Source organism: Austrofundulus limnaeus, unplaced genomic scaffold (assembly GCF_001266775.1).
Source record: "Austrofundulus limnaeus strain Quisiro unplaced genomic scaffold, Austrofundulus_limnaeus-1.0 Scaffold3, whole genome shotgun sequence".
NCBI lineage: Eukaryota > Metazoa > Chordata > Actinopteri > Cyprinodontiformes > Rivulidae > Austrofundulus > Austrofundulus limnaeus.
Genome location: NW_013952405.1, coordinates 8923062 through 8927710, shown reverse-complemented (window position 1 = coordinate 8927710; position 4649 = coordinate 8923062). Strand labels below are relative to the sequence as shown.

The 4649-nt window shown below is 41.4% G+C and overlaps 1 long non-coding RNA gene across 1 annotated transcript in view; it reads right to left on the bottom strand.

The window, feature by feature from the left end:
* Positions 1–1204, bottom strand: part of LOC106526950 (uncharacterized) — an 18002-nt gene extending 16798 nt beyond the window's left edge. Inside the window, exon 1 of the long non-coding RNA XR_001311325.1 lies at positions 869–1204. This is a non-coding gene — a long non-coding RNA (uncharacterized LOC106526950). The remainder of the gene's footprint in view (positions 1–868) is intronic.
* Between the last annotated feature and the right edge of the window lie 3445 nt (positions 1205–4649).

Here is a 4649-nt window from a genome sequence, read left to right as displayed (position 1 = left end):
TGTGTGTGTGTGTGTGTGTGTGTGTGTGTGTGTGTGTGTGTGTGTGTGTGTGTGTGTGTGTGTGTGTGTGTGTGCATCCTTTCAGAGTGCCCACCCTGAAAATGGCAGTCTGGCTGTTTTTTCGCCATGTGCCGAAGGCTCCAGAATCCGGGAGGAAGTCAAACAAATTCAACCCATGCTTCTAATCTACCTGCCCCAATTGTTTGTTTTTTYAAACACAACATAATTGGGTTTCATCTCTTCTTTATCTCGTAATGTTTTTTTTAATCCATACCAGTTGGCTCCACCAGTGGCGACTCGCTCCTTTTCGCCGGCGCCGCGTTACGCACCGATCCACGCGGGCGGATCAGGAGTCCGGGAGCTCGAGGTGGGAGAAGAGGCGAGATCTCTTCTTTCTCTCTCTCTCTTTTCTACTCTTCAGGTGTCTTTAAAGGCAGAAAGGTTGCGGGAATATCGATACAATGACAGATGGTGCACACAAAGCCGGTGCGCATTGTTCAACGGGTAAAAAAAATAATAATAATTAGAGCCACCATTTTTATTTTCAGTCCTCCGCGCGGAAGGACGCTGTCTGCTGAGAGAGGTGAATCAAAAAATTTGTCTGGAGATCCACCATTCGCTTACACAACCCCGGATCAGGACGCTAAATGAAACTTTAGGCTACCAAAGTGTGGTGCGTCTTGGAAAACCTTTTAAAAGTTCAAGCGCGCACGAGAGGGTGAAACCCACCTTAACCATCAAACTTACCTCTGTCTTTGGTTTGAAAATGAATATAAACAGCAAAATCTCCTCCTGAACTACAGCAGTACCGAAACTAATCAGTTTTCTCTGCCTGCACTTGATGCTTAAAACACGATGCCATACTTACAAGACTCCGTCCTCTCCATCCTCTCTTCATGTCGAAAACAGCCGGGTTCACGGTCCAGTCGAGGTGTTTTCACGCAGCTCTTTTCTTTTCTTTATTAATTATTATTAATATCATTTTTCGGGTTTGGACCAGAAGCTGCTTTTCACTCCCATCACCCTCCGTCCGAGCCCCGCAGCTCCGCACCGACGGCGCGCCTTCCTGCCTCCCCGATCCACGGATTGCGTGCGTCTGAGGGGACAGACAGGAGGGCATCCGGTTTACAGGGATCACTGGGACGGCGGGGATTGGCTCTGAAGGGATAGTTTGATTAAAAAAAAGGAAAAAAATGGGCCACTGCTATTGGTTGATGAAGCCTCCTGCGTGTGGGAAGGGAGTGAGGGAAGGAGGGGGGGTGGTCCTGGGTGGGAAATCCAGGAGGAGGAGGAGGAGGAGGAGGATACTCTGAGGGCAAAGCGGCATATGCAGACAATGCCCTCATATTTTCATTTTTTTACTTTTATTTTATTTTATGCTAATTCTGTTAATCTCCTAACTGTCAAACTGGGGCTTCAAGTCTGGCTTTTTCCACCCTCAGAAAACCCTTATGGGTGATTTTAGAAGAAAGACTGATGGATGAGAGAAGACAAATAATCTCCTCTGACAGGTAGCATGATTGAGCAGCAGAGAGTCTTGCTTCACCAGGGCCCAGACCCCTGACCTCACCAAATTCAAAATCAGACCCATTTTAACAACAAAAATGCCTTTCTTCCCTCCTTTGAGGGAAGAAAGGCAACTTTTCAAAGGCATTGAGAAAAAGTTGTGAGTTGAGCCACAAACTCAACTCACATTACAGCCTCAAACAGAGCAGCACATCATCTGATTATTGTGTGAACGCCAAGGCCGATTTGCATAAAACCGGTGGGACTGATTCTCTCAGAAGTTGCAGCACCTAGATTTATTCAGCCTAATTTCAAACATCCAAATGAGAGCAACAGCCTTGGCTCCATTTCCTTTAAGCCTCTAATCTCTCTTTTCCTCTTAATTTAGCCGGCAGCTTCAATCACAGCTCTTTCAYAAATCTAAGCATGTGTGGGTGTTCATGTGTGCGCGGCTGCTATCATGTGAAAATCTCCTCSATCCATGCTGGGCCAGTTCATTTTTGCTTCAAACCGAAGCATAATACCGCCTATATGAAGCTAAAGCAGTTGGTCTTTTCTTAATAAACTCCATTAAACTCACATTTCACACTTCTTGTTTTTAGAACTGGTTCTGAGCAGATTAGCTGGCTTCTTGCAGAGCAGGAAAGTGACTTAAAGTTAAGTAAAGAAAAACTAAATCATTTGAGATACTTTGTGGCCTCCGAGTTATTCATGGCCTTGCGAATGTTTCCTATTGCAACAAGAATCATCTCAGGGCACAGAATTTAGAAAAAAAATCAGACCACTTTAAACCAAATGAAGCAATACAGCTCAGTTAGGCATAATAATATTATAATGGTAGATTTTTTAAAAATCCAAGGTTAAGAAGCCAAGGAATTATATCAAATTTCTAATTTGTGGAGAATTGTTCATATAGACCAGGGGTTTGCAACCTGCGGCTCTGGGGCCACATGTGGCTCTTTGGTACCTCTGCAGTGGCTTTTTGAAAATGTGACCAGAAACAACAAAATAACATTTCTTTTGGTGTTTATACCCACAACAGATATCCATTTGTATGCATATATGTGATCAACTACAAAAAAGTAAAGCATGTTAGCTCATGTTAGTTTGTTTTTTACTTAAATATCCCAGTGTATTTCTGTGATCTTTCTCTCAAATCCATCAGTTACCTTTAAATAATTTGAAGACTACATAAAATAATAATAAGGAAAAATTATGCCTGAATAATTCACTTGTAGTAATTTTTATSAAATTTGGTATAAACTATGTACAGTATTTTTCTTGTTTATGTGAATATGGCATTTTTATTTGTCCTGATCTGTATAATAATAAATAATAAAATAATTTAAAAAATTAGTTTTATTATGTCACCTCCACTGACCGTAAAGGTTCCCAAAAGGACCTTGAAAAGGCCCATGGTTCACCAGTTGATAATCACAGTTTTCGTCTCCGGACACATTTTATTAGTGAGACGAGGAGCAGAAATGGTTGTTTTGATCACAAAGGTTGCAGACCCCTGAGAGACCATGTGTCTGATCAGCTGGGAGATCAAGGTCACCTAAGAAAAGTTTTTAAGCTCTGATTTGGAGGGAATTCAATCCAGTCTAAGAGCTGGTTTCACCAAGACTCAAGACTCAGCCTCTAATTTTACTTTTAGGTGTTCTGTGGATGTYATGGTTTGTCCTGAAGGGGAAAAACAATAACTGAGTTAAATTGGCCCAAGTTTTGTTTAGCTGAAATTTATTAATGCTGTAAAAGTCAAAGGGGGGGTGGGGGGTATTATGTATTTTTCAGGCACATATTCAAGTCTCCATCACAATCAAGTAATTATGTTGCCTTCAGTTGCTGTATATATCAAAAATAAATTTGACTTTGCATCATAGCCTTTCTAAACACTTTGAAATTAGATTCTGTGTCTTTAAGAACCTCCTACCACTTCAGCGCACTGCCACTTCAGCACATCCTTACAACAATGCTGCTCTGTGGGGCAGGAGCTCGGGTGGAGACTGAGCTCCAGGGAGGAGCTTTGTACAAATAGGCGGTGCTTTGTACCTGCAATGTTTAGGCAGCTGTACCACAGGAGATTCAAGGATTTCTCAAACGTGCATGAATGAGTCAGACACTCTGTGTTACACATGTGGGTTTTCTCCAGCTACTCAGTTATTCTCCCACGGATAAAAAAAAAAGACATGTTAGGTTAATTGGTAACTCTGACAGTGGGAATGATCGTTTGTCTCTGTGTGTAATGGACTTGGGCCTGTCCAGGGTGTCCCCTCTCACACAGTGACTGCTTGGAACYAGCTTCCTGTGACCCAGAAAGGAGATGCAGGTAAAGAAAACAGATGAACGAATAATCCCACTTACTGTAAAGTTCCTCCATCGCAAAAATACATCCTATATAGTGTTCACAATACAAAACTATAAAATAAAAGTGCTWGCTGTTTGCTTTTATACTTGATTAACAGACTTCATAACAGATGTCATTAATCACGTTCACAAACATCAGAAAGTGTTGTTTTGATCACTTTAAATCTGTTTAATCTTTTTATAAAATGTCTTTTTGATCTATTTTAAAGTACGTCTTAACTTTTTTAAAGGTTGCCACACTGGGGTTATGGTTCATCACCATAAAACCCTTTGTAAGTTATGGTTTGTGTTCTCACTGATGTTCRTGTGGAATTTCTGACTCTGCCAACCCTGATCTCAGCGCAAGTAACAAGTGAAGAAAGTTTGCATTGTGTTACTGTTGGGGGCTGCAGAAGCTCAGTGGTCAGCGCCACAGTCTTATAATACTGAACAATAGTTAACAARCTTTTAATGTGAGTTTGCTCACCTGAAGAAAGGAGCAGTCAAAAGAAAARCAACATGTCCTTGATTGTAGGACCCAAGAATGCAGACTGACACAAAGACCTGGATTAAAATTAAAATTAAACTGCAGCAAAAATTACAAAATAAAATAAAAAAAACTTGAGGAAACATTAGAGGAGAACCAGACATGGTATGAAGAATGCACAATGTCAGACTGATGAGAAGAAAAAGCTGAGGGACTTTATGGGCAGAGGCTGATACGAGGAGTGGAGACACCTGGGTGAAATGATAACAAGAAACAGGTGTGTGTGTGTGTGTGTGTGTGTGTGTGTGTG